Genomic DNA, 15,361 nt, shown 5'->3' with positions numbered 1-15,361 from the left:
TTGAGCATGGACTCCCACATTGTTGAGTGGATTAGGCAGTGGCTGAGTGACAGACAGAAGAGGGTTGTAGTCAATGGAGAACATTCAAAACAAGGTCATGTTACCAGTGGGGTTCCACAGGGATCTGTACTGGGACCAATTTTGTTTAATATCTTCATAAGTGATATTGCAAAAGGCCTCGATGGTAAGGTTTGTCTTTTTGCTGATGACACAAAGATATGTAACAGGGTTGATGTTCCTGGAGGGAAACTCCAAATGGAAAAGGATTTAGGAAAACTAGAAGAATGGTCAGAACTCTGGCAACTGAAATTTAATGTGGATAAGTGCAAGATAATGCACCTGGGGCGTAAAAACCCAAGGGCAGAATATAGAATATTTGACACAGTCCTGACCTCAGTATCTGAGGAAAGGGATTTAGGAGTAATTATTTCAGAAGACTTAAAGGTGGGAAGACAATGTAATAGAGCAGCACGAAATGCAAGCAGAATGCTTGGATGTATAGGGAGAGGTATAAGCAGTAGAAAGAGTGAAGTGCTTATGCCACTGTACAGAACACTGGTGAGACCTCACTTGGAGTATTGTGCGCAGTACTGGAGGCCATATCTCCAGAAGGATATAGATACTCTAGAGAGAGTTCAGAGAAGAGCTACTAAACTAGTACATGGATTGCAGGATAAAACTTACCAGGAAAGGTTAAAGGACCTTAACATGTACAGCTTGGAAGAAAGAAGAGACAGAGGGGATATGATAGAAACTTTTAAATACATAAAGGGAATCAACTCGGTAAAGGAGGAGAGCATATTTAAAAGAAGAAAAACTACCACAAGAGGACACAGTTTTAAATTAGAGGGGCAAAGGTTTAAAAGTAATATAAGGAAGTATTACTTTACTGAGAGAGTAGTGGATGCATGGAATAGCCTTCCTGCAGAAGTGGTAGCTGCAAATACAGTGAAGGGGTTTAAGCATGCATGGGATAGGCATAAGGCTATCCTTCATATAAGATAGGGCCAGGGACTATTAATAGGATTCAGATATATTGGGCAGACTAGATGGGCCAAATGGTTCTTATCTGCCGACATATTCTATGTTTCTATGTTTCTATGTTTCTATGTAAGATCAACCTGACTTCAAACAAAACACAAATAACCCAAGATTATTTAAATGTTTTGAATTTGTCCAATATTGTATTAGGCAAGGAACAGGAATATGTTTTGTCATTAGGGCTGAATTTTGCGCCATCTACACATTTTGATATGTTTTCTACCATATTAGACATTAATAAGTTTGTCCGGAACCTAACAGTCTCCCGACACTTCCATGATATCCCCGTTTCTGCTGATCCCCCGCTGATACAGCCAGTGACTCAGGATGAGAATATATACAAGGATCTACTGTTCAATGAGCAGGTGTTGCTGTGCTGTCTTGCGGGGCTTCAGCAGGAGCAGGGAATCATGGAGGTGGCCAAACCGGGTAAGAAATTGCACACCCGTAACCCCCAATTTTATCCAATCATGTCACGTATTGATAGCATGAACACATTCCAGGAGGTACTGGAGAAGGAGCTGGGAAGATTAGAATTGGAGAGGAATGATGTCAGAGGTTCTGACAACTTATCCCGCTCTCAGACCCAGGCCCTCATGGATTTGCAAAAATGTGATGAAATTGTAATTAAAATGGCTGACAAGGGGGGGGGGGGCGGTGGTTGTCCTGGACAGCTTGGCATATAATAATCAGATGCAGGATATGTTATCGGATGCATCAACATACAGAAAATTAGCCAAAAACCTACTTAAGGATTATGAAATTGGGTATATGACATTGATACAAAAAGGTCGGGACTCAGGCATATTCAATGAGACCGAGTTTAGATATCTGTGTGTTGATGCACCTGTGACTCCCATAATGCATGCCCTGCCGAAGATACTTAAGGATGTCCACCCCCCCCTTGCGCCCAATAGTGTCAGGAATGGGGTCCCTGACTGAGCGCCTGGGCAATTGGCTGGACAATCTCTTGCAGCCGTTGGTCAGGCGTACACCAGGCTTTTTAAAAGATACGGCCGATGTACTAAGAGCTATGTACAGTCTGAAATGGGAACCAAATTACAAATGGATTGCGGCTGATGTAATAGCATTGTATCCCTCCATTCCCCATAGGGTCGCCGTGTTAGCCATGGAGTGTCATCTCCATAGACATACAGGATTCAGTTCTGGGTTTATAGATTATGCATGTGAAGTTGCAGATTTTTTACTAACACATAATTATTTCATGTTTGATAGTGCCTACTTTTTACAAATATGTGGGGTGTCAATAGGGGCGAAATTCTCGCCCTCATTGGCAAATTTAACCATGGCATACTGGGAAGACAATTATGTCTACAGTGTTCACAATCCGTTTTTGTCTGGATTGGTCTGGTACGGCAGATACATCGATGACCTGCTCATGATTTGGGCGGGGCGATGTATCTGCCGTCCCGGACCTCCAGACTTATTTGAATGCCAGTGATTATAATTTGCGCTTCACGTTGCTGACAAGTGAATCCAGCATTGACTTCCTGGATTTGACACTCCATGGCTACCCAGATGAGACTGTACATACTCGAACATATAGGAAAAAAGTGGCAGGGAATTCGATACTGAATGCCAGAAGCCATCATCCTTTACACACCATAAAAGCGATCCCGGTAGGAGAATATATCCGGACTGCGAGAAATTGCAGCTTACCAATGTATCTGGAAGAGGAATTTAGTTTAGTGGATAAGAGGTTAAAAGCGAGGAACTACCCTGATTGGATGTTGTTGAGGGGTAGAAAAATTGCGCTGCAGAAAAGCAGATTTGACATGCTCTTTGCGCCTGGAAAGGAAAGGAGTAAATTTAGAAATCCAGGAAGGGGAATGGGGGTAAATTGGGACAGAGACCAGGACAAGGTTCCGATATTATCTATTAAATACAGGGAGTGCAGAATTATTAGGCAAGTTGTATTTTTGAGGATTAATTTTATTATTGAACAACAACCATGTTTTCAATGAACCCAAAAAACTCATTAATATCAAAGCTGAATATTTTTGGAAGTAGTTTTTAGTTTGTTTTTAGTTTTAGCTATTTTAGGGGGATATCTGTGTGTGCAGGTGACTATTACTGTGCATAATTATTAGGCAACTTAACAAAAAACTAATATATACCCATTTCAATTATTTATTTTTACCAGTGAAACCAATATAACATCTCAACATTCACAAATATACATTTCTGACATTCAAAAACAAAACAAAAACAAATCAGTGACCATTATAGCCACCTTTCTTTGCAAGGACACTCAAAAGCCTGCCATCCATGGATTCTGTCAGTGTTTTGATCTGTTCACCATCAACATTGCGTGCAGCAGCAACCACAGCCTCCCAGACACTGTTCAGAGAGGTGTACTGTTTTCCCTCCTTGTAAATCTCACATTTGATGATGGACCACAGGTTCTCAATGGGGTTCAGATCAGGTGAACAAGGAGGCCATGTCATTAGATTTTCTTCTTTTATACCCTTTCTTGCCAGCCACGCTGTGGAGTACTTGGACGCGTGTGATGGAGCATTGTCCTGCATGAAAATCATGTTTTTCTTGAAGGATGCAGACTTCTTCCTGCATCACTGCTTGAAGAAGGTGTCTTCCAGAAACTGGCAGTAGGACTGGGAGTTGAGCTTGACTCCATCCTCAACCCGAAAAGGCCCCACAAGCTCATCTTTGATGATACCAGCCCAAACCAGTACTCCACCTCCACCTTGCTGGCGTCTGAGTCGGACTGGAGCTCTCTGCCCTTTACCAATCCAGCCACGGGCCCATCCATCTGGCCCATCAAGACTCACTCTCATTTCATCAGTCCATAAAACCTTAGGAAAATCAGTCTTGAGATATTTCTTGGCCAGTCTTGACGTTTCAGCTTGTGTGTCTTGTTCAGTGGTGGTCGTCTTTCAGCCTTTCTTACCTTGGCCATGTCTCTGAGTATTGCACACCTTGTGCTTTTGGGCACTCCAGTGATGTTGCAGCTCTGAATATGGCCAAACTGGTGGCAAGTGGCATCTTGGCAGCTGCACGCTTGACTTTTCTCAGTTCATGGGCAGTTATTTTGCACCTTGGTTTTTCCACACGCTTCTTGCGACCCTGTTGACTATTTTGAATGAAACGCTTGATTGTTCGATGATCACGCTTCAGAAGCTTTGCAATTTTAAGAGTGCTGCATCCCTCTGCAAGATACCTCACTATTTTTGACTTTTCTGAGCCTGTCAAGTCCTTCTTTTGACCCATTTTGCCAAAGGAAAGGAAGTTGCCTAATAATTATGCACACCTAATATAGGGTGTTGATGTCATTAGACCACACCCCTTCTCATTACAGAGATGCACATCACCTAATATGCTTAATTGGTAGTAGGCTTTCGAGCCTATACAGCTTGGAGTAAGACAACATGCATAAAGAGGATGATGTGGTCAAAATACTCATTTGCCTAATAATTCTGCACGCAGTGTACAGTAAGGAATTAATAAAATCTGTTCTATAGTCAAAGGATGTTTGCCAATATTATATGATGACGACATCCTATATAAAGCTTTGAAATCTGGCTGCAGAATAGTTCCCAGAAGGGCCGCAACGTTGTCCTGCTCTCTGTCCCCATCTCTATACACCTCCAACAGACAGTATCCAAATAAAAAACAGAACTGGCTCAGTTACAAGGGGTTCATGGGTGCGGGGGCAATCCATGCAAAACCTGCAACTATGTGACTCCCCTGCAATCTTTTGAGAATTCTGACCACTCCTGTATTTTTCCAATTAAAAGTTATATCAATTGTAACACTACAGGGGTGGTTTATATTATTTGTTGCACCGAATGTGACTTGCTGTATGTGGGGAGTACAATGCGAAAATTTAGAAATCGTCTATTGGAGCATTTGAATTATATTCACAATCCAAACGCATTGAATATCTCCAATGCAGCAAGACATTTTGTGCAGATGCATGCCCGTAAAGTTAAAAGTTTCAATGCATTTGCAATTGAAAAGGTAATTGCACCCCCAAGAGGTGGAGACCACCGGAAAAAACTCCTCCTGCGGGAGGCATTCTGGATTTTCAGATTAAATACCAGAGTCCCGGTTGGATTAAACCTAAAAAGGGAGCTAATGTACATCTACCAGTAAAATTGTTGAAAGGGGATAATGTTGTTCCTATATTTATATTTATATTTATATTTATTTTTCCCAGGAGCAGCAAATAGATCTCTTTTGTCGAGAATCCATTGGCAGGAATAAGGTCATTTTAGTAATGTCATCATATGTTTTTATATGTAGTACATCATTCACATTGTGCAGTTTTTCTTCTTTCCATTGCCTAGCTAAATACAACTAGGCTCACCCCATACAGGGTTAATGGATCTGAGAGCTTCAGCACAATGTGAAGGACATCTATTCTGTGATTAGCAGTCTAGATGATGGGTGTTCATTGCAGTGAAATAACCAATGAAAAGATGCTCTCCTCCCCAGAAATTTTGGAGGGGTGGGCTCAATATCCATTTAAATTTCAGAGTTTCACTGTGTTGTATTGTTACGACTAAGGGTCTAGTACCCGAAACGCGTCAACTTGTCTTGTGTACCAAGTGGCTGTCTGCTGTAAATGAATGTCAAATAAAGAAGGAGTTTTAATGAGGACCTCTATTTAAACTTGGAATCATTCCTTTTCAAGTTTCTTGCTGATTGCAAAGGGAACCCACCCCAAAGGTTTCAGGAGTCGGGCAAACACATTTGACCAGGAAGGTGAGCTGGATTAAGTGCTTTATTTATTTTGTCAATTCTCTTTGAAAATCCAATAAATATAGTAAAAAAAAAAAAAAAGACTGAACATGGCTGAAGTTTGGGGGGCAGTTTTAGGCAAATGTATTCCTCAGTTTGGTCTGTACATTCAGTAGGGTCTGATCCAAACAATGCTTTTTGAGTAAATTTGCATATAGTTATGCATAGCTGCTTCAAAGAGGTAAGCAGTACTGGACTTAATATAAAAGTGCAAGCCTAACAGGTTCAGAGCACTTCCATTAATGCATGCCTTTATTATTATCAAGCTTGAAAAAAGGCTCATTGAATCTGAAATGGGGCATTGGTGAATAAAGGTCCGGATCCGCAACTATAATGCAAATGATGGTATCCGTTCAGAACGGATCCGTCTGCATTATATTTAAGAAAAAAATCTAAGTCTAATTGTTAGTCAGACGGATCCGTTCAGACTTTGCATTGAAAGTCAATGGGGGACGGATCCGTTTGAAATTGCACCATATTGTGTCAACGACAAACGGATCCGTCCCCATTGACTTGCATTGTAAGTCTGAACAGATCCGTTTGGCTCCGCACGGCCAGGCGGACACCCGAACGCTGCAAGCAGCGTTCGGGTGTCCGCTTGCTGAGCGGAGCGGAGGCTGAACGCTGCCAGACTGATGCATTCTGAGAAGATCCGCATCCACTCAGAATGCATTGGTAGCTGGACGGATGCGTTCGGGGCCGCTTGTGAGACCCTTCAAACGGAGCTCACAAGCGGAGCCCCGACGCTAGTGTGAAAGTAGCCTTATTTGTATGCACACTTTATACTCATCTCTCTTATGTACGCACAATGTAAAGTTTTACATGCTGTAATATTCAATACTATTTCAATGCAAATGTTTTTAAATATCGTATAAAGCTATTGAGTTTGCTTATGGATTGGTCTCTATTCTAATAGTCCTGTTTTGCAAAATTCAATGTAATAATTATTGTATCCTTAATTTACAGAGTCATTTAGTCATCCTTTAAAGGGAACCTGTCACCGGGATTTTGTGTATAGAGCTGAGGACATGGGTTGCTAGATGGCCGCTAGCACATCCACAATACCCAGTCCCCATAGCCATGTGTGCTTTTATTGTGTAAAAAAAACGATTTGAAACATATGCAAATTAACATAAAAGAGTCATATCTTACTTGTGTGACCAGAGAAGAGTCATATTTTCAAGCTCTGACTCATTTCAGGTTAATTTTCATATGTATCAAATCATTTTTTTTACACAATAAAAGCACACAGAGCTATGGGGAGTGGGTATTGCGGATGTGCTAGCAACCCATGTCCTCAGCTCTATACCCAAAATCCCGGTGACAGGTTCCCTTTAAGGGATTATTCTTGAGACCAGGTTTAAAGGTTTTAAATCATATTTAAAAATTGTTGAATATCTATGATTTGAATGACTGATAATGAGTTCATATTTTATCATTATGGTAAATGGTATGATTTGAAAAACTCTATAACAGTATAAATGTAGAAGTAACTATTATAATACTGAACAAAAGGCCATTGTATGCCCTCAGGTACCCTGTATTGCTTCTGCATACTCTACAGTTACACCACTTTATCTATACATCTCTACCAAGCACACACAAAGCTGCAGTTATTTGGAAAGTTGATGAGAAAATTTTAACCTTTTTTCACCTTTCATACTGATATTCAAAGTTTCTGTTCAATTACTACAGACCTGTTTCTGATCTCCCCTTTATCCCTAATCTCCCAGAGAATCTAGTCTATTCTCACCTTCTCTCCCTGTTAAGGTTCCTCAGGGTTCAGTCCTAGGTTCTCTCCTCTTTTCTCTCTACACAGCCCCTACTGGACAGACTACCAGCAGATTTGATTTTCAGTACCATCACTATGCCAATGACACTCAATTATATACTTCTTCCCAGAACATCATCCCTGTTGCAATAAAGAACACCAGTGACTGTCTGTTCCCTGTCTCTAACATCATGTCCTCTCTCTATCTGAAAATGAATCTTTCAAAAACTGAACTACTGGTGTTTTCTCCATCTACCAACCAACCTAAACATGATATCTCCATCTCAGTATGTGGCACTACCATCATGCTTAGGCAGCATGCCCACTGTCTTGGTGTTATGTTTGACATTGATCTTTCTTTTACCCCCAATTTTCAATTGCTTGCCTGCTCATGACTAATGGTGAGCAGCATAGGCAATATTTGTTTTCACTTTTTTTGCATAATATTCACAATAAATTCGTGAATTCTAGAATTTGTGATCTCCAGTCATTTTCACGATTGTGCAAATCGCCACTAATGATGCGCATATTTTTGCGCAATAAAGGCAACTTCACATTTTATCAGGCCTGAGTAGGTATTACTGATTGTTGAAGTATTGTTGTGACATCATAGCACTTTGTCTGTAGCATGTATGTATGGACAGCAGAGAAACAGTAATTCCTAATCACACTACCTAACACCAGGGGTGTATCTATCCTGAGGCAAACAAGGCACTTGCCAATGGGGCGGCAAAATGCCTTGTTTGCTTAGTGATAGTTACACTCCAGTGACTGCTCGCTCCTCTGCCTTCAGCATCCTCTTCCTCTCCGTCTCTCTGGACCACTCCCTGCCCCTCCCTCTCTCTCCTCCAATCAGGGGCAGCATTACATAGGGAGCGGTCACATGACCAGTGTCGGCTGCATCTTTTCATGTGAGGGGGACAGGTGGCGGCTGCAGCCGGTGAAGGGACACGATGGCTGAGGACGAGCTGGCCTCCAGGCTGAACCGGCCACCGAGTTCAAAGAGTTCAGCAGAAAGCAGATCAAGGACATGGAGGGGATGTTCAGGTGGTGAGTGCCCATCACCAGTCTCTGATGCGCCGGTTCACGCGCAGATGGAGCTGAACTTGTGTCTGCAGGGGAGAACTAATCTCCAGTAAGCGCTTGGCGTACATGCAGTCCTATGCAAAAGTACAGGCAGCGCGCAAGGAGTGCTCAGTGACAAACTCAGCTCTGCTACATCTGTCTGTAATGGGCACATACACGCTCAATGGACATTCAGGGTCCAAAGCGATCAATCAGTGCCTTGCTTTCTTCTTTTAAATAGGGCAGGAGATATGAACCGTGGCCCCTGACTGGTTTATGTGGGGGCACCATTGGCCCTATTCACCACTTCATGTTGTTAATGGAGTGGTCCTCTAAACACCCCACATGGACAGATTTCCCTACACCTCGCCCTTCATTTTGTGATGATTCTTTTTCAGGAAAGGGTGGAGCCTAAAGAGGAAGGGGTGGGGTTTACAGAGGAATGGGTTTGGCCTTGACAGGAAGGGGTGGGTCAAATTTATATTAGGGGGATGCCCGAGTTTAGTCTCGCCTAGGGCAGCACAAAACCAAGATACACCACTGCCTAACACCCTGCACTGGAACCTTCAGCTACACTATATCCCTATCTAACCTACACTGACTATCTCCCACTAACTATCTGTATTATATATATGAGCTAAATATCTAATGTAATTGGATAAGGAATAGGATCCACATGAAAGCACAGAACACAGCAATGACACTGCTGCCTCTCTCAGAACTGCAAAAAATCTGCAGAAAATGGCTGCTGGGGAGGTTCTTATATAGTAAGGGGTAGACAACTTTCCTATTGGTTGGGATGTTGCTAAGCTCTGACAAAGATATTGCAGCCTTCTCATTGGCCCACAACAAGAAGGAAGGATACTGATAAAAAAAAATCTATATTCTACATCTTTGCGAATTCTCGAAAGTGCTGATATTCGCGATAAAAATTAGTGATTAGAATATTCGTGATCAACACTACTCATGATGCCTGTGCCTCAAAAACATCTCTAGAATCCTACCCTTTCTTACTATGGAAACAATAAAAACTCTTGCCTTGATCCATTCCCATTTGGATTACTGTAACTCATTAATTGGTCTCCCCCTCCCCAGACTCTCACCTCTGTAATCTATCTTGAATGCAGCAGCTAGGCTCATCTACCTGTTTAACAGGTTACCCATTCAGTACAGGATTCAATTTAAACTTCTCACCCACAAAGATCCCCACAGTGCTGCCTCTACCCACTTCCACTAAATCTCATCCCTCATTTCTGTCTACCATCCTACCTGTGCTCTTCAGTCATTGCTATTAATAGAAAATCGTGGCACTCTATTAATTTACTATGACCGACGAGTCCTTGCTGGCACCGACAACCACGGTGTGCGGGGCTCTACTTCTATAGCAGCGCAGCTTCAGTCATTGCTAGTAATGAGCAGCAGGAGCTATATTCAAATTTGCGATATTTCACTAATATTTAGTAGAATATTCGGCATATATTCGCAAATTTCGAAAATTCTAGATTATTTTATTAAATGCGATGTAAAAATTGCGTAATGCGAATTCGTAACGTGAAATACAGGCTTGGGTCACTTTGGCTACATCTTTCAAGCTGGTATAAGTTTCCTGAGGCTGGAGAAAATGGTTGGCATGGCAGAACATTAGAATAGCTTTATATGCAGATAGAGTCAAGTGGTCCAATATATTTGCGATTGTGCAAATTGGCAGTGATTAGAATATTTTATGGCACTACGTGCAACTTTACATTTTAGCAGGTCTGACTACAGATTACTGATTGGTGCACTAAGTATTGTTGTGAACTTGACATTGCTTCCTTCTCATTGGCCCACAAGCAAGAAGCAGAGAGGAATCATGTGTTCAGATGGAAAGAAATGCTGAATATTCGATATAACGAATATATACAGTAGGTGAACCCGATTTTGTGTCAATCTCGCCGTATTTCTCGGCGAGATTGAGCACATACGAGCCCCATCGCGGGAGCCAGCGCCGAGCTGGCTTGCCGCGATGGAGAGCAAGCGCGTCATAGAAGAGGCGGGAGATCCGACTTGGATTCCCGCCAATTCTACACGTGTGCGGCGTTTGTTATGAATCCTGAGGGGGAAGTCCCCGCCGGATTTTAAATAAAAATCCGGCCTGGGTCCCGCCCTCAGGAGCATACCGGGCCCTTAGGTCTGTTATGGGTTGTAAGGAGAGCCCCCCCTACGCCGAAAAAAACGGCGTAGGGGGTCCCCCTACAATCCATACCAGACCCGTATCCAAAGCACGCTACCCGGCCAGCCAGGAAGGGAGTGGGGACGAGCGAGCGCCCCCCCCCCCTCCTGAGCCGTACCAGGCTGCATGCCCTCAACATGGGGGGTTGGGTGCTCTGGGGCAGGGGGCGCACTGCGGCCCCCCCACCTCAGAGCACCCTGTCCCCATGTTGATGAGGACAGGGCCCCTTCCCGACAACCCTGGCCGTTGGTTGTCGGGGTATGCGGGCGGGAGGCTTAACGGAATCTGGGAGCCCCCTTTAATAAGGGGGGCCCCCAGATACCGGCCCCCCACCCTAAGTGAATGAGTATGGGGTACATCGTACCCCTACCCATTCACCTGCAAGAAAAGTGGTAAAAACACAAATAAACCACACAGTGTATTAAAATATTTTATTTTTCTGCTCCGGAGGCCGCCCCCTGTCTTCTTTATTAGCTCTTTTACCAGGGGGGGCTCTTCTTCTTCCGATATCCCGACGGGTCTTCTCCGCTATCCGGGGGGGTCTTCTCAACTCTCCTTCTGTTCTTCTTCTGTCTTCTCCTTCTGTCTTGTTGTCTCCTTCTGTCTTCTGTCTCCGGGGGGGGCTCTTCTTCTTCCGATATCCCGACGGGTCTTCTCCGCTATCCGGGGGGGTCTTCTCAACTCTTCGGGGTTCTCCTTCTGTCTTCTCCTTCTGTTCTTCTTCTGTCTTCTCCTTCCTTCTTGTTGTCTCGGCGCACCCCGATTCTTCTCTCTGTTGTTGACTCGGCGCACCCCGGTTCTTCATCTCGCGAGAAGAGAAGAATCGGGGTGCGCCGAGTCAACAACAGAGAGAAGAATCGGGGTGCGCCGAGTCTCGCGAGACGAAGAACCGGGGTGCGCCGAGACAACAAGAAGGAAGGAGAAGACAGAAGAAGAACAGAAGGAGAAGACAGAAGGAGAACCCCGAAGAGTTGAGAAGACCCCCCCGGATAGCGGAGAAGACCCGTCGGGATATCGGAAGAAGAAGAGCCCCCCCCGGAGACAGAAGACAGAAGGAGACAACAAGACAGAAGGAGAAGACAGAAGAAGAACAGAAGGAGAGTTGAGAAGACCCCCCCGGATAGCGGAGAAGACCCGTCGGGATATCGGAAGAAGAAGAGCCCCCCCTGGTAAAAGAGCTAATAAAGAAGACAGGGGGCGGCCTCCGGAGCAGAAAAATAAAATATTTTAATACACTGTGTGGTTTATTTGTGTTTTTACCACTTTTCTTGCAGGTGAATGGGTAGGGGTACGATGTACCCCATACTCATTCACTTAGGGTGGGGGGCCGGTATCTGGGGGCCCCCCTTATTAAAGGGGGCTCCCAGATTCCGTTAAGCCTCCCGCCCGCATACCCCGACAACCAACGGCCAGGGTTGTCGGGAAGGGGCCCTGTCCTCATCAACATGGGGACAGGGTGCTCTGAGGTGGGGGGGCCGCAGTGCGCCCCCTGCCCCAGAGCACCCAACCCCCCATGTTGAGGGCATGCAGCCTGGTACGGCTCAGGAGGGGGGGGGGGGGCGCTCGCTCGCTCGTCCCCACTCCCTTCCTGGCTGGCCGGGTAGCGTGCTTTGGATACGGGTCTGGTATGGATTGTAGGGGGACCCCCTACGCCGTTTTTTTCGGCGTAGGGGGGGCTCTCCTTACAACCCATAACAGACCTAAGGGCCCGGTATGCTCCTGAGGGCGGGACCCAGGCCGGATTTTTATTTAAAATCCGGCGGGGACTTCCCCCTCAGGATTCATAACAAACGCCGCACACGTGTAGAATTGGCGGGAATCCAAGTCGGATCTCCCGCCTCTTCTATGACGCGCTTGCTGGGATGTGCTGTCGCTATCCCAGTGAGTGCGAGATCTCGGCACCACGTCGCCGAGTATCAGCGCGACGCTGTCGTGCTGAAAGCACAATCTCACAAACACCTACTGTAGCACTATATTCTAAATATTCGCGAATTCTCGAAGTGGTGATATTCGCGATAAAAATTTGCTATTCGAATATTCGTGCTCAACACTAGTCATTGCCTTATGACTAACATCCACCATGATCCAAAACTCTCACTCTGTCTCCAAGACTTCTCCCTAACTGCACCAGTTCTCTGTAATCCCCTACCCCAAAGAATTAGGTTAATTTATAATAGTACCTTCAAATAAAGCCCAGCCCAGAACTAAAGCTGGCCATATACTTTATCCATTTACGTAAGTGTTGGGGGAGGAGTTTGGTGTCTGCCAGTATCTCCCACAGAACATAGGACTAGACATGCCCACACCAAGCCCTGTCTTTGCTCTTCATTGGCAGTCAGTGCTACATAAGTAAGTGCAAAAGGGATAATTGCCTAGGTGCCCCACCATTTAAAAGTCTCTCTAAGGCCTCTTTCACACGGGCGTTGCTGAAAAATGTGCGGGTGCGTTGCGGGAACACCCGCGATTTTTCCGCGCGAGTGCAAAACATTGTAATGCGTTTTGCACTCGCGTGAGAAAAATCGCGCGTGTTTGGTACCCAAACCCAAACTTCTTCACAGAAGTTCGGGCTTGGGATCGGTGTTCTGTAAATAGTATTATTTTCCCTTATAACATGGTTATAAGGGAAAATAATAGCATTCTGAATACAGAATGCTAAGTAAAACAGGGCTGGAGGGGGTTAAAAAAAAAAAAAAATCATTTAACTCACCTTAATCCACTTGCTCGCGATGCCGGGCATCTCCGTCTGACTCTTTTACTGTATAGGACCTGTGGAGAGCGTTAACTATAGTTTAAGGACCTGGGATGACGTCACTATGGTCATCACATGGTACGTCACATGATCTTTTACCATGGTGAATCACCATGGTAAAAGATCATGTGACGTACCATGTGATGACCAGAGTGACGTCATCCCAGGTTCTTAAACTATAGTTAATGCTCTCCACAGGTCCTATACAGTAAAAGAGTCAGACGGAGATGTCGGCTACGCGAGCAAGTGGATAAAGGTGAGTTAAATGACTTTTTATTTTTTTTTAACCCCTCCAGCCCTGTTTTACTAAGCATTCTGTATTCAGAATGCTATTATTTTCCCTTATAACCATGTTATAAGGGAAAATAATAAGGTTCGGGTCTCCATCCCGATCGTCTCCTAGCAACCGTGCGTGAAAATCGCACCGCATCCGCACTTGCTTGCGGATGCTTGCAATTTTCACGCAACCCCATTCATTTCTATGGGGCCTGCGTTACGTGAAAAACGCACAAAGAGGAGAATGCTGCGATTTTCACGCAACGCAAAAGTGATGCGTGAAAATCACCGCTCGTGTGCACAGCCCCATAGAAATTAATGGGTCAGTATTCAGTGCGGGTGCAATGCGTTCACCTCCCGCATCGCATCCGCGCGGAATACTCGCTCGTGTGAAAGGGGCCTAACAGTTCCCTTCAGTACATCCTTCCATACTCTCACAGCAACAAAATACGATAGTTGGACTTGCGGTGAGGGGGAGTTTATCCACAACAATATGCATGTTTTAATGTGGCAAAAATATGATTATCAAGCAACATTTTTTATTACAAAAAGGGGGATTTCAATTCTGTTGTCTGCACTACTAACTAAAAGTCTAGTGGTCAATAGTGATGAGCAGCATAGGCAATATTCGTTTTTCGCGATATTTCCCAAATTGTTTGCATAATATTTGCAATAAATTAGCGAATTCTAGAATTTCTTGCAACTTCACATTTTATCAGGTCTGAGTAGATATTACTGATTGGTGCACTAAGTATTGTTGTGACATCATAGCACTGTGTCTGTATCATGTATGTATGGACAGCAGAGAAACAGTAATTCCTATCACACTACCTAACACCCTGCACTGGAACCTATCAGCTACACTATATCCCTATCTAACCTACACTATCTCCCACTATCTGTATTATATATATGAGCTAACTATCTAATGTAATTGGATAAGGAATAGGATCCAGATGAAAGCACAGAACACAGCAATGTCATTGCTCTCTCTCTCAGAACTGCAAAAAATCTGCAGAAAAGGGCTGCTGGGGAGGTTCTTATATAGTAAGGGGTAGGCAACTTTACTATTGGTTGCAAGGGATGTTGCTAAGCTCTGAAAAAGACATTGCAGCTTTCTCATTGGCCCACAAGCAAGAAGAAAGGTTACTGATGGAAAAAAAAAATCTAGAATATTCACGGTTACGAATATATAGCACTATATTCTATATCTTCACAAATTCTCGAAGTGCCGATATTCGCACAAGATTTGCAATTAGAATATTTGCGATCAACACTAGTGGTCAACCATGCTTATTGTTACATAGGCAACATGGTGGTTCAATGATTAGCACTGGTGTCTTGCAGTGCTGGGGTCCTAGGTCCAAATCTGCATGGCGTTTGTATTTTCTCCCTATGTCTGTTTCCTCCCACACTCCAAAAACATACTGATAGGGAACTTAGATTATGAGCTCAATTGGAGACA

Source organism: Bufo bufo, chromosome 6 (assembly GCF_905171765.1).
Source record: "Bufo bufo chromosome 6, aBufBuf1.1, whole genome shotgun sequence".
NCBI classification, from domain to species: Eukaryota; Metazoa; Chordata; class Amphibia; order Anura; family Bufonidae; genus Bufo; species Bufo bufo.
Note: the sequence above shows the minus strand (reverse complement) of the source record.